The sequence below is a fragment of the Eumetopias jubatus genome, unplaced genomic scaffold (genome assembly GCF_037043125.1).
Source record: "Eumetopias jubatus isolate StellerSeaLion01/CBP00866 unplaced genomic scaffold, mEumJub1_p1.0 scaffold_1, whole genome shotgun sequence".
In the NCBI taxonomy this organism is placed as follows: Eukaryota; Metazoa; Chordata; class Mammalia; order Carnivora; family Otariidae; genus Eumetopias; species Eumetopias jubatus.
The window spans coordinates 151,099,938-151,125,638 of NW_028274807.1; positions in this window are offsets into that span (position 1 = coordinate 151,099,938).

The following is a 25,701-nucleotide window of genomic DNA, read 5'->3' on the forward strand; positions in this document are numbered from 1 at the left end:
GCATTTTCATTTTGAACTGGACCCTGTGAATTAGATATCTGGTCCTGCATGTTTGTCTTAGCTCATGTCTTTGGAAAGAACCTATTACTCTCTCTATCCTGGACATCAATTGAAAGCTCCTGTTCTAAGTGCCAAGCTTTTAATGGGCATTTGGCTCTCAGAGAGCTCCAAATACCCTAGTGGCCCTTAGCTTCTCATTTGACCAGGCCAGATTGGCTAACTCAAAATGCCACAGCTCTTTCCTCCTCAAAACACAATTCCTAATGGCTCAGTAGATACAAAATTCTAATAGCCAAAATCACAAGAGAAACAACCAGAGCACATAATGACAAGAGCAACAGTAACAACACATCTTTATCAAGCATCTCTTCTGTACCAGACGTTGTGCTAGAAAATAATGATAAAGAGAAAACAGCAATAGATTCAGTCTATTGTCCTGGAATAGAGAGCCTGCTGAGAGAGATACAGAGATTAATTAAATCACACACACACACACACACACACAAATTTTATGAACTGTGATAAATAAAAGTATAAGAATCTAATGAGTATGCACAAATGCAAGGACTGAACAAGAGTGTGGCCAGAAAAGGGTCTTCCGAGGAAGTGAAGCCCCCCACCCCCGGGTCAATGGGCAGTTCCAATCTTGGTGGGCAAGCACACTGTGACTTAAATACAAGGAATTTTTCATCTTTGGATTTTATTTTATTTTTTCTTAAGAATCGAAGGGCAGCTGTATGATCTCACCCTTCATTGTAGTAAATGCTCAAGAGCCACTTGGTAGAAAGATACTATCAAGACTATTTAACATTTTTAAATGCCACACTTCTGAAGGATACAAAAAAGAACAGCAAGGAAAGGAAGAGAGAAGATAAACAGAATGACCAGAAGATGGGGAAGTGAAAAGGATAAAGGAGAAAGGGGTCTCAGTAAGTTGGTTCTCCTTGTCTGATGCATCGGAGTCGTTTTGAGTAATGAGATATATGAAGGGTATGGGGTTTGGCAATTAAATTGATGATGATCATAATTGCTAATTTGCACTGGGCTTCTGCCATGTTGTAGGCATTTTCTACGTGTTGTTTCATTTAATCTTTTATTTAGTAAGATGATTATGCTAGGAGTTACAGTGAGTGTGAGAACAGGGACTCAGACTCAGATATATCCTGCCCCTGGGCCAAGCTTCAGCCACCTTGTTCTGCTGCCCCTTACACAAATGTGGAACCCAGATCTGGTAAAAAGGCTGCAGGCCTTAAAGGGCAGAGTGATGCAGATCGAGAGCCAGAAGCCTAAGAGAAGCATAGGGAGAGTCCTCAAAGAATGAAGAGTTGCCCACTCCATTCTTTTATCTTAAAAGTGAATAATCACCAGATGTACATTTTGGGGGTGATAGCCAAGAAGTCGAGACAAACATGGCAGGAGTCACCAACCACGGCCATTCAACCTGTGAAGGAGTATTTGTTGTCTCCTCTGGCCACCTTGCCTCAGGGACCTACTTGCAAGCCAGAGAAACCCAATGCTTGCCCAGAGTCCTACCAGTAACCACACTAGCCCCTACTTTGAGCCAACTGTTAATGCGGGACTGTGGTCCTCACAACTCCTGACTGGTCTCTCCTCAGCATCAAAGCTAATCATTTAATTTGGCAGCTCCTATTATCAGGGTGGACGAGATCCAGTGTATGTATTTGTAACTTGTTTTTGGAAATGCCATTTAATAATAATGACGGCAACAATAATGGTAGGTTATATTCGAATAGCACTGTTTGACTGCATTGAAATGGTCTCCTGCTGGAGGGACCTGGAAAAGGCAGCCTCATAGAACTAGTTTCTGGTTAAGATCTGCCTCTGTTCTCTAATGAGCAAATTTGTGGGCTGCTACTAGTTGGTTATAACCTCTGGGAGATGGACGGGGACTTGAGTCTTTACATTTAGTGGAAGGGCCATGAGCCTGAAGTTCAAACATCCCAGCTCTTCCCCTTAAAAGCAACAAGATCTTAAATAATTGACTTGATGTGCCTCAGCCTCGGCTTCCTAGAGTGTAAAATGAGATAATGATCCCTACTTCATAGAGTTTCTGTAAGGATCAGAGGATTAAATGCCTGGTAAAAACTAGTCTCATACTACTACTAATTATTATTATTATTATCGTCATCATTAGTTGTATGCTTTTGCTCAAATATATTCACTTTGAGTTGGGTTTTCTGTTCATTACAGCCAAATGCATGTACAAAGTCAAACAGTTCCACTTCTATACACTATTAGTGAAATAGCAGAAAAAGAAATTAAGAAAACAATCCCATTTACATTTGCACCAAAGAAAATAAAATGCCTAGGAATAAACTTAACCAAGGAGGTGAAAGGCTTGTACTGAGAAAACTATAAAACACTGGGGAAAGAAACAGAAGACAACACAAGCATGGAAAGATATTCCGTGCTCATGGTTTGGAAGAACCAATATTGTTAAAATGTCCATGCTACCCAAAGTAATCTACAGATTTAATGAAATCCCTATCAAAATACCAGCAGCATTTTTCACAGAGCTAGAACAAATAATCCTAAAGTGCGTATGGAACCACAAAAGACTCTGAATCGCCAAATCAACCTTGAGAAAGAACAAGCTGGAGGTATCACATTTCTAAAATTGTTGATAGCTCCTCCCTGGAAACATCAGATGGGACAGATACCTGCAATTTCCGACAGATTTTGGTCCTTTGATTAGTAATTGGCATGTGACTTTACATATCCTCTTTTGTGGGTTCAGAGTAATAGTTTAAGAGATATGAGAACCCCTTCACCCTGGCATTTTTGTTTCTCAAAATGCCTGGTCTATTCTTTCTACCAGTTTTGGTGCTTGTTGCCATTTCCTGAATCTGAGAATCCCTTACCATTGTTCCCCACGGACAGCTCTCCTCCAGTTTCAGACCTCAGAGCCTAACATCTAAAGAATCTTGTTTCTTTCTTTCCTTATTTGGTGTCCTTCAGAATCTAAGCTCTGTGAGGCTGAGGACCTCATGTCTCCTCTTCATCATCTATTTCTGGAGCTTAGGTGCTCGTATAATAGGTGCTCAGTGAATGAATGAAAGATAAAATGTCAGTCTGTAGAGAAACTTAAGGTCCGATGAAAAACTCTTGTAGAGGGAAAAATTGAAACTCACGAAGGTTAAATACTTGTGCAAAGTCAATTAATACGTGACCCAATGAATCACTGTCTGTTTACTTGCTTACCAATCCCAATGCTCACTGCTATATTCAGATTTGGAATATATGACCAAACTACCAAAAGCACATGTTTCTTTCTTCAGTTTTCAAATTTATAATATTATGCAAAGTATTTCTAAATACTCTTTTCCAACACAACACCTTTGTCATGATTCAAACAGTATCAGAAAGAATCCTGAGGAAATTAAAAATCTTCCCAAATTCTACCACCCATTTGTAATAACCATTAGATTTTTGGTAAGCTGCCTTCTCAAAGCACATGCATATATGGGTATATTTTAAATGTATATATATTTACATAAAGTGATCTCAGGACACCAAGGGTTGGTGTCTTCAATAATAATTCATAGAGATAGTTCTGTGTCAATAAATATAAGTATACATTATCCTTTTGTTTAATGAGCATGTATCCCATTGTACAGATGTACCATTATTTATTTATGAAGGAGCTTTTATACTTTTTTGTTAGGAACTGTTAGAGGGCAATTAAAAACTCATCATCTCTTGTGTTCCTAAATGTCAACCTGGCAAGGTAAGTACCATTAGACCCATTTTGCAGATGAGATAATCAGAAGCCTGAGAGGCTTTATGACTTTCCCTAATGGGAAATGGTAAGTGCAGAGTAGAGATTCCAGCTCCCAACTTCAGACTCTAAACCTCTGGCTCCTTGCCACATGTAAGCAAACTGTGACACTCAGTGTGATCACTGCTGTATAAGGGGCTTGAGCAACATGATCTGAGAGCACAGGCCAGGGGAGGATGAAGCCCACCAGTGGAAAGGTTGTTTAGGAAGGTTCTTGTGGAAATTGAAAGGTGACTGTGGTTTTTGGTGGAAGGAATCTTTTTTTTTTTTTTAAGATTTTATTTATTTATTTGAGAGAGAGAGAGAGAGAGAATGAGCAATGGGGTGGGGCAGAGGGAGGGAGAAAGAGAGAGGCAGACTCTCTACTGAACAGGAAGCCCTATGTGGGGCTCAATCCCAGGACCCAGAGATCATGACCCAAGCCAAAGGCAGATGCTTAACCAGCTTAGCCACCCAGGCGCTCCTGGTGGAAGGAATCTTGAGCAGAATGTTCAGTATTGATATAGACGCGGTGTGTGCTCATGCAGGGCTCTTCAGGTTTGGTTCCTGGAAAACTATAGTTTCTTCTCTTTGTTGGTAAGATTTACTGATGACACACACGATGCTCAAAAAAGGGAAATGTTGGAGAAATCCTTTGAATTCTCATTTTGAGTACTTTTACAAATGGCCCATGGGGAAAGTTGGATCCCGGTCAGCCTGGGAGGAACAGCACTGGTTAGTAATGAAGGGAGGAAAAAAAGCATCATGAGGATTTCTGGAGGGCTTCATGGGTCACAGAGTAAGAAAGAGCCAGCACCCTGAGTTCTGAGAGACACACGTAGATTCTTCACGCTTGGAAGCCAGACACGGAGAGCTAGAGCTTTGGCTCTCTTTGAGGCAGGAATGTATTCTGTTTGCAGGGCCCTACAATTCAAACACACATGTCCCTTGCACACTTGCAACCTTTAGAGGATGATGGATATTCAAGGTATGCTCAGTTAGTCCTTCTGTATCTTAAATGACATCCCTATAAGTGAGCAAGCAGTAAAGAGTGACTCTTAAAAACAAAAAAACAAGAACTCCAGCAAAAACGGATAATAGTTCCTGCTCCTTATCCCTAAAGCTTTGCCATTACTTTGAAATATGTTCTAAAAGCTTGTAGTGTCATGTTGGGGGCAAATGAATCTCACAAATTCTTGTTACCGTTTTCCAGGGAGGGGTTATATTACCTCTTTGTCCTTCTGCCTTCTGTAACCCTCTCTGTTCCTCCAGGAACTCACTTGGCAGCCATGAGCCATCCATCAGACACTTGACAACTGGCCTGGAAAAGATGACTCAGGCTTTAAGCCTTAAATTCCACTTTCTTCCCGCCATAGCTGATGCCAGCTTATCCATAAAGCCTGGACTTGGGAAACATACCTATATTTCATCTGTCTTTATTCTTGTAGAGTTGGCCGGGAAAATGGGGATTTTGTCTCCTCAGTTAATATTGATAACTTGATGCAGGTAATGATGGTGCTGAGTACAGTAGGAGTCAGTATCGGTGGTGTTGTTATTTGGACAAACATTTAGAGGAGGTTGTTGGCTGTATCTCATCCCATTTCCTCCCCGAAATGCAAGTTGCCACAATGCCAGCCTCTACCAAGCAACGGCCTAGGGCTCTGAGGATGCCCAACCTGGCTGGTAGCTTTGCATGTCACGGAATCCCTGAGTTCCTTAGATTGCAGGTAGGGCTGTTAACGTGTGCAATGAGAGAAACAGCCAGATTTTAAATAAAATCTGCAGCATTTTACTATTTGCTTTTCCTCAACCACCTCCTCTAGTGAGTCACCATGTCCTGTTGCTTCTACTGCTTGAGTGGTCCTGGGAGTAAGGAGTTATTCAACTTAAGATATTTGAGATCGTTACAAAAGAAGGCAGAGATGTCTAAATAAATGAAGTCCTCACTTTATTTGCTGATTTATTTCATAGTTGCTGGGACCTGCTAGGTACAGGCCCTTTATTAGATCCAGGGATATAAAGAGATATATGTCTCTTCCCTGACCCAAAGGGAAATTCAGCTTATTGAGGAAGGCAGAACTGGGGACAAATGATAACCATGAGTTTGAAGAGAGGCCATAGCGACCAGGGCAGGAAAGGGCTAATTCCACTGAGGAGCTGGGGGAAGGCTCACCAAGGGGAAAAACATTATCACTGAAATGTGAGGAGCAATTTTCCAGGAGGAGAAGAGGAAGGCCATTCTTGGCATTTTAATATGAGCCTACTTCTCTGCTTGTATTTTCTGTGGCTATTTATTTTATTATTGTTACTCTGGGGGAAGTGGAGGGACCTAGAATTGTCATCATCAATCCTTGTAATTCCCCTTTCTCATTTTAATTTCTTTTATTAATTGTCCCAAATGCAACCCTCAACTTGCTCAAAATTCCCTTCCTTCAGTGACCCCCACTATCATGTTTTGAAAATATCTATCTCAGACATGTATGCCTATTTGAGAAATATATGCAGTTAATTTGTGTGTATAAGTGTTTTAAGTTGCATCAAACATATTGTGCTATAGCATATTTCCTCTTTTTAGCTTATTTCAGGAAAAACAGTTTCATTTTTAAAAGTAACTTAAAAGTAAAATATGCAAAGATTATTTGTTCTATTTCTTTGCTGTATAGAATTTGATTATATGAATCTGCTATATTTAATCCATGATGTGTGGCCTGGACTGTTAGGTTGTTTTCGTTTCTTCCCAATCACGAATAGGGCTGCTTGAACATTCTTGTATATGACTTTTGGTGCTAATGCATAGGCATAGTTACAGGTTCCAGTTGTTTTCTCCAACATGGATACTGCATTATTTTTTATTTCATCACTGTAGCTTTATTTACATTTCCCTGATGGCTAATAAAGTTCAGCCCCTTGTCATATGTCTGTTGGACATTCAGATACTGTCACAAACATAGAGTAAAAGAAACCAGACACAGAAGAGTACATACTATGTTATATAATTTATGTAAAGTTCAAAGACAATGGCCATATTTGGGAAAGAAGGACAGTTCATAATTGGAAAGAAGTACTGTGACTTTCTTGGGTACCAGTGGAGCTCTCCTGCCTCACCTTTGGTGGTGGTAACTCACTGAACTACACATGAACAATCACTGAGTTTTTCTGTAGATATGTTATGTTTCAATAAAGCATATAAGAATTTTATAAGCGGAAGGTAAACAATCCCAGTAAAAGTGAGTTGTCTTCCCCTTGTAAGAATATGGAGAAGATTTACTTTTCCCTAGTCTTCCCACTAGGTACGGCTAAAAACTCTAAATGTTCTATGTAAACCAAACGTAGGAATACTCTGAAAGGTGGAGAGAAGGAGGCAGACTGGCTTGAGATTTCAGGACCTAAGGAATGACATAGTGGTGAGTTCCTTGGACTTTCTTTTTGTCTTATACATCCCAGACTTGGAAGTGAAGAGGCTTGCAAATCAGAAATGCCAGTGGGGACAGACCAAGAAAAAAAAAGTGCCAACCAGAGGCTGCTCCTTCTAGCCAAAGGACCAAGAAAGGGTCAACCCAGCAGTGCAGACAAATTTTAGACAATAACTGCTCTCCTGCAGCCAATGCCACATAAAAAACTGAGACTGTACCCTGAGCCATGCCAGCGAAGGCCAAGTGGGGAGCCCAGGCTTCCACTTTTACTAGGCTGTGAGGAGGTGCCCTGACATTCCTGCTGGGGAGCGGTGTCAGAAAGCAAAGTAGGGATCTGGGACTTTAATTTTTATCAGCAACTAATGAGCTCCCCCCCCCCACCCATTGGTGTCTGTGGAGATTGCATGGGGGGGTGGTGAGGCTTTCACCCTCACCCAGCAGTAACAAAGGACCAACCTGGCCTAGGGGATATAGATGTCAGTTTCAACTTGACAATAACAAGGTGGTGCCCCACCTTCCTCTGCAAGAGCATGGACAGAAAAACTAGCTAAAAGAGAAGGCTTAAATAGCATTCAGTCTCATAACACAATGCAAAAATATCTAGGTTTCAACAGAAAGTTACTCATCATATTAAGAAACTGGAAGATATCAAGATAAATGGAAAAAGGCAATCAAAAGACACCAACAGTGATATGATAGAGATGTTAGAATTACCTGAAAAAGATCTTAAAGCAGCACAATACAAATGTTTCAAACACCATTACAACCACGTTTGAAACGAATGAGAAACAGGAAGCTCAGCATAGAAATAGAAAATCTCAGTAAACAAATAGAAGACAAAAAGAAGAACCAAGTGGAAATTCCAGACACACAAAATACAGAAATTGAAATAAAATGGAATATTACTCAAACGTCAAAAAGAATAAAATCTTGCCATTTGCAATGACATGGATGAAACTAGAGGGTATTATGTTAAGGGAAATAAGTCAGTCAGAGAAATGCAAATACCATATGATTTCACTCATATGTGGAGTTTAAGAAACCAAACAGATGAACATAGGGGAAGGGAAGGAAAAATAAGATAAAAAGAGGGAGGTGAACCATAAGAGACTCTTAACTATAGGAAACAAACAGGGTTGCTGGACGGGCGATTGGTGGGGGGATGGGGTAACTGGGTGGTGGGCATTAGGGAGGGCACGTGTTGGGATGAGCATGGGGGTGTTATATGTAAGTGATGAATCACACTAAATTCTACCCCTGAAACTAATAATACACTATATGTTAACTAAATTGAATTTAAATAAAAAAAATTAAAAAAGCTCCATGCATGGATTCAGCAGCACAAAGAAGGGGAAAGAAGGAAGAATCAGTGAAGTGTAATCTACAACAATAGAAATTAACCAGTGTGAACAACAGAACAAAAATAAATGGAAAAAGTGAGGAAAGCCTCAGGGCCCCATGGGACTATACAAAAGATTAACAGTCATGTCATCAGAATCCTGGAAGGAGAGGAGAAATTGAGTCAGGCTAAAAAAGTACTCAAGGAAACAATGACTGAACCAATAAATGTACCAGATTTAGCAACAGACATAACACTGCAGATTTAAGAAGCTAAGAGAATTCCCCAAAATGAAATCCAATGAAATCCATGTCAAGACTCCTCATAATTAAACTTCTGAAAACTAAAGACAAAGCAAAAATCTTGACCACATCCAGAGAAGAAACGACTCATTATCCATAGGAGAACAAAACAAAATAAAACAAAAACACACAAAAAAATGGTTCAGATGACCAAGGATTTCTCACCAGGAACCATGGGGGCTAGAAAGAAATAGCACCGTTTTCAAGTACTGAAAGAAAAGAACCATCAACCCGGAATTCTATGATCAGTGAAAATATCCTTCAGGAATGAAGGGGAAATCAAGACATTCTCAGGTGAAAAACAGTTAACTAAGAGGATATGTTACTAGAAGGTCACCATACATAATGGCTAAAGGAAGTTCTCTAAACGGAAAGGTAATGATAACAGAAGCAAATGTGTTGCACGAGGAAGGAAGAAAAACATGGCAAGCAAAATTTATCAGTAAATAGAGCAGGCTTTGAATCTCTTCTTGAGTTTTATAAGTTATATTTGACTGCTGAAGCAAAAATAGTAACACTGTGATATGGTTCTAAATGTATGTACAGGTAATATTTAAGACAATTCTATTATGAATGGGGGAGGGTATATGGATGTAAAAAAGGTAAAGTTTTAATATTTCACTCAAACTGGTAAAATGACACCACCAGTAGACTATAATAAGTCAAGTATATATAATGTAATACATAGAGCAAGCACTAAAGATGCTATATACAGCTAAGATCAGCTTCTTTGGAACCAAAGCCACTGGAGCCATAAATCTGTAGAAATATTGACTGGAAACAAATTTTTATGAATTGCTGGAAGCTGAGGGTAGACTAGCTTGAGAGTGAGAAACTCCTGGGACCCAGTGTTGGGGGGAATCTACACTTTCATGGGCTTTACTTTTAGGAAACTCGCTGGATCCTTACAGTGAAGATCACAGAAAAATTTCCTCCTGTTTTGGGCAGGGAGATGGAAAAATAACCATTTTGCCATAGGCCCGGAGCAATCTCCATAACAAAGTCAAACACTCCAAGGGAAACAACTTTTTCAGAGCCCTGTCTTGAGCTATAGGGGAGGGCATAAGCACTGTGCTCTAGCTGAAAATGTTGTTCCCACAGGAGGAGAGTTTAACAATTCTGTTAGTGTTATACGTGCGTACTGAAATTAAAAATTACTTTAATGGATAGCAGATGATAGCAGTTGGTGAGAGCCAGGTTTCCCACTGTTGGTATGAGATTTATGGATGCATAAGGGAGGAGATGAGAATGATCCACATGGTAATGGATTAAAAGTTGGAGCCATCTAAACTCATATGTAACCTAATATAGACACGGATGGTTACATGTAACATGGTTACCTATACAAGCTTCTACATTATATATATATATATATATACACACACACACCTCATATACCTTATACTTTTATTAATATATACCTTAGGTTTTTTAAGATTTATTTATTTATTTGAGAGAGAGAGTGCTCTCACGGGCATGAGTTGGGGTAGGAGCAGACGGAGAGGATCTTCAAGCCGACTCCTCGCTGAATGTGGAGCTAGATGAGGTGCTCCATGAGGGGCTCAGTCTCATGACCCATGAGATCATGACTTGAGCTGAAACCAAGAGTTGGATGCTTAACTGACTGAGCCACCCAGGTGCCCCCAAATATACCTTATTAATATACATATATATATACTCACACACATATACGTACATGAGTGGTATGCACACGTATTTGTCTTTTGCTATTGTAGAGGTACTACAAGAAAGTACAACCCAGTAGCAACAAACACACCAAGTGCCCAAATCTTGGTTTCAAATACTATTTTTATTAAAAAGGAGCCATGTATATAGCACTAACATTGACTATCGCGTCCTACCCATAAACAGTGATCTAACCCATGCCATTTCCATCACAAGAAACATTCCACAAAGGTCAAATTCAACAAGCATGTACTGAGTGCTATTATGCACCAGCCACTGTTTCAAGTGCTTTTTTTAAAAAAAACATTTTATTTATTTATTTGAGAGAGAGAGAGAGGGAGATCACGAGTGGGGAGAGGGGCAAAGGGAGAGGGACAAGCCGACTCTCCACTGAGCACAGAGCCCATCATGGGGCTCGATTCCAGGACCCTGAGATCATGACCTGAGCCAAAGTCAGATGCTTAACTGACAGCCACCCAAGTACCCCTCAAGTGCTTTTGTGTGCATTGTCTCACTGAAGTCTAGGAAGAAATATTATTATTTCCACTTTGCAGGTGAGGACCCTGTGGACCAGAGAGGTGATACATCTTGCCCAAGAGCACAGAGCTATTAAGTGAAGACATTCTGACTACAGACTCAAGCTCTTGTATGTTAGACTGTCTCCAAACTGAGCCCCTTGCTGGGATTAAAAATACAGGTGGGAAAATCAGATATATCCTTGTGACTTAAACACCTTAGCTTTCTTTCATTTATAGGCCCATATAATTACAGCCTACAATATAGATTAGTTCAAACAAATTGGAGGAACTGATCTACTAATAAACATGGCTGTGATTGAAAATCTCCCTCATTAAGTGTCTTTGTGGTTGGCAATTTGATTTTCGTAGCCCTGACGCATGTTCTTACAAACATGCATGTTTTAGGTTCAGATAGAACTCAGAATGGAGATGTAATGATGCTGTTACCTACCAGGAAATCGTCATTCATAAATGCATCACTGAAGATTCTTTCGATAGTTCTATCAGGAAGGATAAACATGTTACCTCGAGCAAGGTTTTGTATTTCAGGGTTACCACAATTGGGAGAATTGAGGGTCAGGTGGAGCCGAGTTCAAAGGTGTGAAACACTAGCATATGACTAATTAGAAAAAGGCACAATTATAAAATGTAAGTATTATGCAGTAATTGCAGCTAGTTTAAATTTATGTCAATTTCTGACTTCAGTTAGAACATAAACACTTATGGCTATTAGATATTACTTGAAGTTACTTGAAAGAAATTAAATCTACATTATTGAAAAGGGTACGTTCATGTATTTTCCTAATTGTGTTCCATTAGGACAGAATTTTAATTTTTAGGAAATTCTGTTAGACTTGATGTTTAAAATAGAGAAGTAGAAAGAATCGAACCACTTAACACTTAATTTTTTCAGGAGGCCATTAGCAAACCCACATATCCTTCCTATGATGTAGTTAAGTATTACATTCCCCCTGCTGCCCCCAATGGGAGATGAATCAGGAAGACGTTATATGCCACTGAAGTCAGAGAAAGCAGAAGATTCAGCTGCTCAAAATCGTGGTGCAGAGGCAATGGTTAAAAAAAAGCAGAAGCAGTTGAATTTAGGAAAAAAAACCCCACAAATACATAGCACTTCACCAAATAGCATTTTAAAACCTATTAACTGATATATGAAAGAAGCTGAAACATCAAACAAACAAGAATCCCCATTGTTTACCTTTTTAAAAAAGATTTTATTCATTTGAGAGGGACGGAGAGTGTGAGAGAAAGCACGAGCGGGGGGGTGGGGGGGAGGGGGCAGAGGGAGAGGGGGAAGCCGACTCCCCACTGAGCAAGGAGCCTGGATGTGGGACTCAATTCCAAGACTCTGGGATCACGATCCGAGCAGAAAGACTGAGCCACCCAGGTGCCCCCCCATTGTTTACTTTCAAAACATCACAGGAAATGTTATGGTTCTAGTAGTTATAGAGCATACAACATCCTATTGGGCCACTCCTGACTTCTGGAAAAATTCAATTCTGGTTATAAGTATGTAATCATACTATTAATCACTATCTATCTAGTCACTATTTCTACGGTGCCAGGCATTGTAAGTTCTTTGTATGCATTATCTTATTTAATACTCTCAGCAACTGAAGAGACAATTCTGATTATTTCCATGTTATAGATGAGGGAACCAAGTTTAAAGAGGTGAAGAAGATTATCCAGAGCCACTGAATGTACCATTTAGTTTTTATTTACAGCAAACCATGTCCAAACTTAGCGCTTACAATAGCAATCATCTCTTCAGCTCAGAAGTCTGTGCGTAAACAATTGGTGTAGGCTGAACTGGCCACTTCTACCGCTAGTCTCCCTGGGGTCACTTACACACCTGAGGTCACCTGCTAGGTCTCACAGTCTCTTATCCGACAATGGGTAATCAGGCTGTGCACGTGGTGATCTCAGTGGTCGACAAACCCAGAGAGGACATGATGTAATGCTCAAGCCTCGTCAAATTTCTGCTCATTCAAAAGGCAAGTGACACGGCGAAGCCAGATGCAAGGAGTAAAGAAGACTCTCCCCCTCTTGATTGGAGGAGCTTCACATTGTGAGGGAAGTAGAGGATTTTGGCTGCTTTTTGAAATCTACTACATTAGTTAGTAAGTGACAGAGCCAGGCTCTGAACATTGATTCTAAAGCTTCTGTCTGTCCCTAATACTTATCCTACAGTGCCTCTCAAAAAAGGATCCTTTCATAGTTTTCAAGGATACTGTCCCACTTTGGAGGGACGTTGCCTTCTCTTATTTGATAAACCCCTGCTCTGCTCCAACTCCCACTGCTTCTCTCTGTGCACCCCTGTTTTGCACATTCATCCACTAGAGCATTTATCACATTATAATGAATCATTTATCATAAGACAGTGTTCACTCTTTAGACTAGGTGAGGATTATGTCTAATTATTATCTATAGCCCTAATGCTTTGCCCGGTTTTTGGTACAGGTTTTGTGCTCAAAAAAGACTTGCTAAAGGAAGTCATGATAATTTACCTACTGGTAGTCAGCTGTTTCAGTCATAACTGACATCACAGAAGAGTTAGCAATGCTTACTGTTATCACCTTCAGTTAAATGTCCTCAAATCCCTTGAAAAATGCAATAATAAACATTTTTTTGTTGATCCCCAACTTCTAGAAGAGTACTGTATTTCTTTTTTATTTTGGCTCTCTCCCATAATATCAGCAACATTAATTTTTAGAAAAATGCAAATTAGATGCAGAGAGCAAGAAAGGCATTTAGAACGATCTTTACGTCCAATTTGGTAACATCGAGGATGGGGTGCAGCCGAGGTTCCCCAGCTTGTCTGTTAAGAAGGAAGCTCTCAGCACCTTAAGAGAAACAGGTTCTCAGAAGCCCCCTCCTTCTTTCCTGGAAATAGCAGTGGCCCTTGTGAAATACTGCCCAGAGGGCCCCAGGGCTAAATTTAGAACCTTTGCTTTGCTTGTGTTTTCCTTCTTTTTAGTAGCTGATGTTGGCTCCAGGAGGCCTCCAAAGCCATTTCAGTTCTCTTCTCCCCCCAGCTCGGACTCCTCCCTGTCTCTCTGGGCCTTGCTCCTCATCTGTCATCTGCTGTTTGAATAGTCCTTGCACACTCTGGAGGTGTGTGCAGGCAACCAGGAAGCCATGGAAAGTTGGTGCATTCACACTAGTGCAGGAGTGAATGAGTCATAAGTGAAAAATACTCATGATCAGTGACTTAACCTTCTCTTCAGTGCTCCAAATACCACCAAAAAGCCAGTAGAACTCAAACCCATCTGTGTTCCCCTGATTAAAGGGACCAATATTTATTCTGAACTGTTACACACAAAGCACTTCTGTACTCTACATTTGCCAGCTGGGAGACCTTGGCAAGCTGGGAATCTGTGAGCTTCAGTTTCCTTATGTGTATCTTACAGTTAACAGTATTGTTGGGAAAAAGAGACAGATCTGTGCACGGAAAGCACTCAGCTCCCAACCCATGGGAGGTGCTCAGCAAAATGGATAACTGTTATATTAGTATTATTTAGGATTATTTAGGCTATCAGAGTTCCCTAGTATAAATCTCAATGTTTAGCTTAACTTTCTGCATTTCATTATTTTTGAATTAAAGCTATTTTAATTTAGAGAACAGAGCCAAGTACATAGAAATACAAAAGAGTAAGTCACATTTCTACTACCATTAGCAAATCTAATTATTGCCATTTTTCCACGTTCCTGTTCATTCCTTATCTATATACATAGGAGATTTCTTCCCCCTAGCTGCAGTCATTGTGAAGGAAAGGATTTGGGTGGATGTTTTAAAATTTTCACTAGTGTTATATCCTGAAAAATATTTCAATTGCCTGAATTTTAAAGGTCCAAGTAACAACTGCTAGAAAGGATACCAGTTTCATAATCTACAGTAAATTACATAGCTCCTGGGGTGTACATTTTTATGTAACACAGTAGTCTTGCAAGATTATAATAAAATCCAAATGATTATAAATAACACTTTTGAGTGCTTACTATGTGCCAAGCCTAATCTCACCATTCTGATCCTGATTTGACACTCAGGGAAGCCAAGTGCCTTACTCAATCTTACAAATCCAGTGAAATGTTGAGATGAGCCTAAAAATCCAGATCTTGTAGCTACTGCTCCAGTCTTCTTTTCAATCTACCACCCCTTTCCAGAAAACCACAACTGTTGAGTTCCAGTTCCCTGGAAGCATACATTGCCATTGGTGCCACCCTGTAATTTTGTTGCATTATATCACTTGGATTTTTGTTTTTTAAGATTGTATTTATTTATTTATTTGAGTGAGAGAAAGAGAGAGCATACACAGGACCAGGGGCAGAGGGAGAGGGAGTGGGAGAGGGAGAAGCAGACTCCCCGCTGAGCAAGGAGCCCGCCGCGGGGCTCTATCTCAGGACCTAGGATCATGGCCTGAGCCAAAGGCAGACACTTAACTGACTGAGCCACTCAGGCGCCCCAACTTGGATGCTTTTAAAGCTGGCTTTGGCTATGTGTCTGGGGCACAGCTTCTTATCTTGGTGGGATCAACTGGTATCACCTGTGAGAATTTATGGTAGCCATTTACTGTCCCAAATCTTCCAGACAAGCCTGACCCAGTGATTAAACCAAGAGCAAGAAAAAGAAGCATGTCAGAAAAACATCAAAGAGAATCCTCTACCCTTCACTTTAGGGATGAATGCTCTTTTCATTGGTGTCGCTTCTAGAAGTACATTTTTTCTTTTTCCTGGAGCACATACATCAAAGTATCACCAGGTCAAATGTTCTTATTTTACATGCAGTCTTTATTCAAGTGTTATTGAAATCTCACCAGAGTATTTGTCACTCCTGTTAAAAAGGTTCTAGACAGGATTTTAGAGCTAAAGTCAAAAATAATTGCCATGCCCTGGGCACCTCTATTCATTGTCTCAGGTACCCATTTCCTTTCTGGTCAAATCAGGTCCTTCAGAGAGATGTTCTCTGATATTCTACTTATATCCCTCTTGCACTATGATTCTATTCCTGTTCCCTGTTGCATTCTCTACCCACAACTATCTACTTTGTGAATTGTGAATTGTCTAGTTGAAATCTTAAAAAATTCCTTAAGTGTCATCACAAAGAATTTCCCATGTGAGCCTCCTGTGTGCCCATTTTCTTATTAGTTAACTACATTAAAGTGCTATTGAAGTTCTTTAGAATTCTTCTGTGTGGGTGCCCGAATTATGGTATTCATTCACAGAACACATAAACGGGATATTAGCATTGCCAAAATTATAGAGACAATGACTAATTCCCAGAGGATGATATGTAAAATTGCATAAGTTTAAAAAGTAGACATAACTTCTAAACTAAAACTAAAATGCTGATAAATATTTGGCCTTGTAATTCCTACTCTATGATCCTTGGAGATTTGCAATTTTAGAATTTGTCTTTTGTTTGCAAGAACCATAAGATCAAGAGAGACTATGCTATTAAATTCATCAGACATTTTAAGCTTATTAATTTGAAACAAATACACGTGGTATAAGTGTGTTAGCAATAGAATATATTAAAATGACACATTGTTAAGAACTCTTAATATTGCTAATAAGCAATTGGTTTATGCTTCAAATATGTATTAGTTTCTGTATATTCTTTGTTTCTAAACTCACTTCCAAATCTGCAATCCAGGTTCTATGAATTACAGTCTAAAATTTATGATATTGAAATTTAGTGAGTGACTAAAACATTGTTCTCAGATCGATATCAAAGAGTAAGTCAATTTTTTTTTAAGATTTTATTCATTTATTTGACAGAGACAGAGAGAGCGAGACACAAGCAGGGGGAGAGGCAGAGGGAGAAGCAGGCTTCCCGCTGAGCAGGGAACCTGATGAGGGGCTCGATCCCAGGACCCTGGGATCATGACCTGAGCCGAAGGCAGACGCTTAACGACTGAGCCACCCAGGCGCCCCGAGTAAGTCAATTTTTCTATACTAACTAGAAACCACCACTTGCTTAACTAACTAGTCATGTTTTATTTACTTGGGTATATTTTTTAGATCTTTTTTTAATCCTCCCTCCTATTCTCCCTCTGTCCCCTTGCCTCTCTCTTTCTTTTTTCTTGTTTGCATAAATACAACCAAGATATATAACGTAAATGGAAGTTATACATAAAAATATTAATTATAACACTCATGTACAAATAAATGATCCAGTTTAAAAATAGAATGCTCTTGACACCTTCACTGTCTCTCCCTCAACCCACAGCTATGGCTTCATGGGGAGTTTCCTAGGACCAATTAGTGGAGAAAGAAAATGGTGGTCTTAGTCTATTTGGGCTGCCATAACAAAATACCACAGACAGGATAGCTTTTAAACAATAGAAATGTATTTCTCACAGTTCTGGAGGCTAGTTTTGGAGAGGGCTATGACATAATTGATCCAATGACAACATGGCAGTTCTTGTGATTTCATGTATTTTCTATGTTAGCGTTTCAAACTTTTCTAGACAAGAAAAAATACTGGATATGTTGGGGCAAAAGAAGTGAGCTAATGAGTGTGTCACACTATTTTGCATTTACCTCTCATCCTCCATCCACCCTCCATCCCTTTCCTGAACTTTCCATCCTGCTCTCTGCTCAGGGAGGCTGACCTATATGGAAACCATCAATGATCTCTCATCAACAGGGTAAAGGGTTAAAATTTGAATTTCAGATAAGTAACAAGTAAGTTTTTAGTCTAAGTATGTCCTCTGAAATATTTAGGATATACTTATGCTAAAAATTTTTTTGTTGTTTATCTGAAATTGGAATTTACCTGTGTGTCCTGCATTTTTGCTTTGCTAAATCTGGCAACCCTACTTTCATCCCACCTGGTTTCTGGTTAAATTCCACCACTGCGGAGCTCTAGCAGGAGACCGATGTAAGATTGGAGAGGGAGTTCAAAATATTTTTCTGCCTCCCTTTGCGTAAGGTAAGCCCACCCTTGGGCTGGCTTTGTTCCTTGACTGGATGGAGCTCAGTGCTTCTCACAGAGGCTCTTTCTATGGGACTCCCTCCTTCCAGGTTCTTGGGACCAGTGCTTCCCTTTGATTTTGTAGGCTGAGGGATAGAAACAGCCCTACTTGTCTTACCAGCCCTGTGTTACTTACTATCCCTGGGAGACCCTCAAATCTCATTATAGCTTTGTAAATAGTCTCTTTGTAAATTGACCCTCCTTAAATTACCCTACTGAAGGAGCACTGACAAGACCAAGGTCAAGGTATTTCTAAAAATATGATTCTGTTGTAGAGTGAAGGATGGTTGGAATTTAATCCTACAACTTCTTATTCAGGGCAGAACCTTGCTTCCTCTTTGGATCTAGTTAAGTCCCTGACGTATTTAGGCATAGAGGTGAGTCTCCATCCTCATGGAACTTATGATATAATAAATATATTTAACGGGAAGGAAACCAACTTCAGGTCATTGCCATTTCAGCTGTTTTATATACCTTTTCTGAAGTAATTCTCCTATACGTTAAACAAAGAAGGTGTTCTTAACTCTGCAGATGAGGGCAATGAGGCTCAGAGAGATTAATGGGAAATTTTAAGCATCTTTCCCAAAGTTTTGCCGCCAGAGCATGCCAGAACCTTAGTTCTAATGAGCTCACTCACCAGGCGCTATTCTAGCTAAGATTTATTGGGCACATTCTATTAGCCAGGCTTTGTTCTCAGCACTTTACATATATTTACTAATTTAGTCCTCCCTAAAGCCCTGGGTGGTAGGTACAAATATTAACTCCATTTTATACTAAGGAAATTAGGCACAGAAGGGTAATTTTCCCAAGTGGTCTCACAGGCAGGGAATAGCGGGGCCCAGGGTTTGAGCCCATACAGATGGGCTCCAGAGCTCAGGTGCCTACCCATCACGTCACAGTGCTACATTTTGCCTCAGTGGAGGGTGGTTCTTTTTTTTTTTTTAAGACAGGGAGAGAGAGAGAGAGACAGAGAGGGTGGCGGCAGAGGGAGCAGGAGAGAGGGAATCTTAAGCAGGCTTCATGCCCAGTACAGAGACAGGGGCGAGGCTCGATCTCAGAACCCTAAGATCAGGACCTGAGTTGAGATCAAGAGTTGGACGCTTAACCGGCTGAGCCACCCAGGAACCCTTGGAGGGTGGTTCTTAATCTTGTGGGCCAACCCCAATAGACATATGAGATAAGCCAACTGGTGTGAACATCTGGAGAAGTGGTCTATGTGGTGCTAAGGCAAGGGGGGTGCTCTTTTGCTGGGCAGTCCTGCATATGGCTGTTGCTAGAGTTCCTCTGCATAGGGGATGGATGTTCTCTGGTTCTGAAGGGAGCAACAATGGCTGAGGGCCTCATCGTCCTCTGGTCCCTCACAACTGTGCACAGAATAGGCTATTTCCTCCAGCTCTTCCACAAAGACCTTCCTTTCTAAGCTTATTTTTCAGAACCTGGCTACAGCAGGTGTAGTGCCTCTCCTCAACTCCCAAAAGCCACTGAGATACTGAAACTTGGAGCTTTTCTCTGAATCTCAACCCTCATTCCAACACAGAGAGAGCATTTTTCTTTTTATCAATTCAAGACAGTCCAACTATAAGAAGGTAGTTAAGGGAAGAGAGAAAGAGAAGGAGGTAAGAGGGAGAGATCCAGGAAAATTGTAAATTAATAGTATTGTTATTTTCACATAACATAGCTGTCTACTTGAAAAGCACAAGAGAACTAACTTAAAAACTATGAAAACTCAGTAGGGAGTTCAATTGGGCAGTTGGTGTGAAAATTAAAGTGGAAATGGCAGCAGCTTTCCTCTCTCCCTATAGTAAAGGAGAAATATAATACAAGCAAGACCGCATTCAAACAGCAAATACTTTAAAAAGATATTAAGAAATAGACTTTATAAAATGCAGAACTTATATATAATGAATGACATAAAACAAAACAATAACAGCAAAAGCTGTATTGTTTTGTACGTGCCTGACCACACAAACTATGCACTTAGTCTGTAGCTGCTGAGTCAGTAAGTGGAGGACAAAACTTGAGATTTTAATGGATGGTCAGAGGTATCTTGCTTCTGGATGGTAAGACATTATTGCCAAATAGATATTGAACGTCACTAAAACAAGCATCAGTTTTATTTCCCTTACTCTGATGCTTGAAAGTTTGGTGAGTTTGAACTCAGACTAGTCAATGAACCCTCCCGAGTTTTCATTTCCTCATCTTTACAGAGTTGAAGTCATTCCATGAAGTTGTCAAAATGGCTAAATAATAAAATTGTCTTTGAAAGCTCTCTTTACAATGTGACAGGTTATACACATGCCCTTTGGTAACAGAAGTCAGACCTGTCTGAGTCGTGCCACCGAAGGGGTCATTTGGGCAGGGTTGACAGTGACAGCTTGTTACCTCCTGATGGCTCAGGCACTTCCCTGCTGCTTCCCAGCTCCACAGTCTCCACGATGGTGCAGGCAGCTGTGCCCCCAGGTTTCAGGCTCAGGCTCCCTGACACTGCTCAGAATGACCTGCATATGACATGCCACTCAATCTGAGGACTGCCTTGAGGATCTCTGTGCTCTGACGTGAATGCTCTTTCCGAGTTGACAGTGACAACTGCAGACTACTCTCCAGCATTCACGGTAAAAGGGAATTGTGACCCCACGAAGTTACTGGGTTTAGTAGAAAGCTTAGAGGAGTATAATTATGTGGGCAGACATTTTTAACCTTCATCTAGGAGAAAAAGATGGGCAGAAGAATTTGATAGCCCTATGCAGGGAATCCAACTGGAGTCTACCTGACACCTAAAACTGTGCTAACCGCACCACCCCCCACTTCCTGTCCTAATTCTTGACTCAAGATTTGAGATCCCTGTGGTGAGCACTTCCTTGGAGTCTGTTGTGAAAAAGCAGCCACCCCTGAAAAAAAATGGAGCACATCAAATGCAGGAATGTTCCAAATTAAGTCTTGAAGCTAGGAGCTGATAATGTAAATTGCCTTGGTAAGACCACCTAAAGGGAGCTTTCTTTGGAACGTCTATTTTTAGCTCTGAGCCCGAGAGCAACAAAGACCCAGCAAAACGACTGCTCCTGCTCGACAAATGATGGAAAGCACACACTCTGCTGTGGGTTTTCCTTCCTATTTCTCCAACACTACCTTCAAAAAGATTAAGGTGGGGTCCAAAGATTAAGGAAGCCAGGAAAGGCTGAACAGCCTCAGTTGCTGAAGTCATCGTGATCCCAATTTTTTCCGAATTTTAGAGGCAGATGTCCCTATTTTAGGGGATTGGAAAGGAGTGGGAACTTCTTAGCTGAAGCACCATCCAAACAAGGCCCAGGCATCCCCGATATTTATCTACACAGTGGCTGCCCCTTTCTGTGGCTTACCCGCTTCCCTCATCAGCAGGGGAAGGACAACTGCCTTTCTCCTTGACAAGTCCTCTTCTCCAGCCCCTTCACCCTTCCCATGACCACCTCTCCTCCCACCCTCTTTCCCCCTAATTAGGGAAAAACAGGAAGAAAGAGCTGTGAAGGGAAATAATACGTGACACCATCTCTTGCCTGGATTATTAAAATCATCTCCCAGATGGTTTTCCTTTCTATTCCCCCTGTTCTGAAAACTGCCAAAGGGGTATTTCCAAAACAAACTGCCCGTGAGCCCCTTGCAAGTCCATAAGCTCTTCAAAGGAAGTAATCGTCCTTGTGTCCTTGCCTCTGGATCCAGTGCCTGGCACATAGTAGATGCTGAACAAATGTTTGCTTAAATGGGATAGAACAGAAGGTCTGTCATTCATTAACACGCATTCTCCTCAGCCTAAGAGGACGTCTGTGTGTGAGTCCCCTGCTCCTCCCCCAGACTTCCACAGGCTGCAGGGCCCAGAGGTAGTCCGTAGAACACTTTGTTCTACAAGTGTTTCCCTGGCAAGGAGGTAAATTACATAACAAGGCTTAAGATAAGAGGAAAGAAACAAGCTAGAAAGCCTTTGAGTTCTGAGTTTCTGTTAACCTGTGGGAGAGGCTCTGCGGAACAACTGGTCATCAAAGGTGTGCCTCAAAGGTTGTTTTTTGAAATCGCCGATATTAGACATTTTATGACAAACAAGACAGCGATTTCACACAGTTCAATATAATATATACATGTGCCAGACTTGCAAGGGATATAGTGGGGGTATTCCCTGCCTTTTTAGACTTTATATAGCTTTGTGATAGAGAAATATCAAGTGCTATAAAATAACAGAAGGGGAGGAGAAAGGGACCTTATGGCAGAATCTGCTACTTTTTTGCCCAAATCCAAATTCTCTTCATCCTGGAAATACAGCTAGACTACATTTCCCAATCTCTCTTGCTGTTAGGATGGTTACATGATTGACGTCTAGCCAGTAGAATGTGAGAAGATGTGTTGTGTGCCAACTTTGGGTTGACCCATAAAACCTCCCATATATGCTCCTCTATACTCTTACCCTGGCCCAGCTAACCAGGATGGAGATAACCATGGGATCCTAGAAGCCATGTATTGAAGAAGTTGGAGACCACATCAGCCTTTGTCCTTGAATTATTCCCAGACCGCTACTGAGTGAGGCACACTTCTATGGATTTGAACCATTCTAGTGTTGAAGTCTATTTGTTACAGCAGCTGGATTTATCCTAAATACCATAGGAGACTATTTAAGTGTAGGGTCAGCAGAAGCCTGGTGGAAGTGACATTTGAGCTGAGACCTGAAACATGATTAAGATTATCTAGGCCATGCCCAAAGAGGAACATTTTCAGGGTGCAGGACCATGTATATATAGATGCTGAGAAACTATCTGGGGACATGAAGAAAGCCCAGCAAGGCTGGGAAGCAGGTGGCCTGATAGACATTGAGAGAGGAAGGACGCCAGTTCTTACAGGATCTTTTAATCATATGAAAGATCTGGGGTCTTTCTCCTGGGGGAAATAGGGGAATCATTGAAAGTTTTGAACCAGAGAAATGAACTGATTGCATAAAGTTCTATGTAAGCATTCTGAAAAAAGTACATGTAACATTTCTACCTGCATGGTTGTGGCTCTTTGCACTTGTTCTTATACATATTTTTCTAACCCTGGGAATGAGTATGCCTGTGAAAATTAATCACAGTCAAATTATTTTCTCCTTCTGTACCAGCTCTTCCTGTCTCTTGCCTTGCAGCTTGAGATGTGTGAAATTTTAGAGTAAAGTAATAAGGAATAACTTCCCCCAAAACACAGAGGAGTAAGACCAGGAAGGCAGAGGTGAGAAAGTTGACTCTGGTGTCTCTGCACCCACAATTTTCTCTTTCTTAGTCTTCTTTCCAGAGCATACTTCCCCCCACTTTTAATAGGGTGAGCAGTATTAATTAATTAAAAAATTAATTTATTTAACAAATATTTGGAGAGTGCCTACTATATGCCAAGGACTGTCTTTGGCCCTAAAAATAATATAACAGTGCATGTGGTAGGCAACATTCACGCTTTGTGAATCTTACCTTCTAGTGTATGAGATGGACTATAAAAATAAATCATATTATTATGCCAGTCAGTATAAGTGTTGTGGGAAAAAATAAAACAAGGAAGCACTCCAAGAGGGACTGCTATTTTCTATAGATATGCCAGAGAAGATTTTTCTTTGGAAATAACATTTGACTCAAAATATGTATGAAATGAGAAAGTAAGAAATGACAATATCTGGAGGAAGAGTCTTCCAGGGAGGGGAAGCAAAGGTGAAATGCCCTGGATTGGAATGTGTCTGATATACATAGGGCTCCTGGGTGTGGTCAGGGAAAGAGACAGTCAAAGAGAGTCCTGCCAAAACCATACTTGTTCCAGAGCAATTTTGGGTGTACCCAATTCTTCATCCCCCTAAGGGCCAACATCAGAGAACCAATACTGTGGGATGTGGGAATAGACTTCACTAAAAAAACAACAACAAAAACCATCACTAAACAAACAAAAAAGCGAATAACAATAACAAGTACCAGAAGGAGAGTGCCAGTGTCCAGAATTGTTATTATCTAACATATCTAGTTTCCAACAAAAACCTTAAGAGGAATGCAAAGAAATAGGAAAGTTTGACCCATATACCTAAAAAAACTCAGGCAACGGAAACTGCCTCTGAGAGAGACCAGAGGTCAGATACAATGGAAAAAGACTTTAAGGAAATTGTTATGAGGGGTGCCTAGGTGCTCAGTTAGTTAAGCATCTGTATTCAGCTTAGGTCGTGATCCCAGGGTCCTGGAATGGAGCCCTGCATTGGGCTCCCTACTCTGTGGGGAGCCTGCTTCTCCCTCTCCCCTCCCCACCACTTGTGCTCTCTCTTGCTATCTCTCTGAAATAAATAAATAAAATCTTTAAAAAAAATTGTTATGAATATGTTAAAGAACTAAAGAAAACCATGATTAAAGGTGTGATGATAATATTCCATCAAATAGAAAATATCAGCAATAAGCTAGAAAGCATATTAAAGGAATTTCTTGAGTTAAAAGGAGAATAAGTGAAACAAAAGATTCACTTGAAGGGCTTCACAGTAGATTTGAACTGGCAGAAGGAAGAATGAGCAGACTTGAAGACAGATCAATAGAGATAACTCAATCTGAAGAAGAGAGAAACAATAATGAAGAAAAATGAACAGAGCCTTAGAGAAACATTGGTGTGGTAACTGTGCCAACATTTACATAAGGGGAGTACCAAAAATAGAGCAGGAAATAAAATAAAATAAATAAATAGAAATAAGAAAAGGAAAAATATTGTAAAAAATAATGGACAAAATCATCTCAAATTTATTGAAAAACACCAACACATTCAGGAAGCTCAACACACTCCAAGTAGAATGAATAAGCAAAGAGATATACAAATAGACACATCATAGCAAAGATACTGAATGCAAAGGACAAGGAGAAAATCTGGAAGTGGAGCAGGAGAAAAATGACTCATTATTAACAAGGAAAACCCAATAAATTAGCATCTGACTTCACAGCAGAAATAATGGGGAGCAGAAGGCAGTGGAATGACATATTCAAAGCGCTGGAGGAATGAAAACCTGTCAATCAAGAATCCTGAGAGTGATGTCACCAAGATGGCAACATAGGTTGTTCTTAACTTCACTGTCCCTCACAAGAAGAACTATTAACAACTATTTAAGAACAAGGATTCTACTGAGAGAATCCTAGAACGTGAGTGTTAGAACTTTGGGGGCACACAATCCAGTCCCCAGAACTAGTGTTTCCGCCCTTATTATGTGGTTATTAACATGGAGAAGAGGCTCATTGCATGGAATCAGTAGTGCTGTATCCTCAGTTTTGCCTCAGTTGGACCCTCTGCTTCATTTTGTCATATCTAGACTGTTCTTGGCACATCTGACTTCTACAATCACAAAAATGAAAACATTTTATAATGCTCTTTCTTTATTTTGTTTATAGGCACTTTCTGAGGCACTGGGGGTTGGGACTTCAACATATGAATTTGGGAAGTACACAGTTCTGCCTGTCACAACATCCATGGTGACCTGTACATATTCTTTTGAACATACCAACCCATTTCCTTGAACTTAATTTTTACTAAGTGATCTTAAGTTCTTCTCCTCCTCCAATTAAATAAATTCCTACTTTGATTATCACAGCCCTTTCAACAGAATTCATTTTTCCATGTTTTTCTAAATTTATTTCTTCCTATAAAAAGAATTTTATTTCACCTATTGTTCCTGTTCCC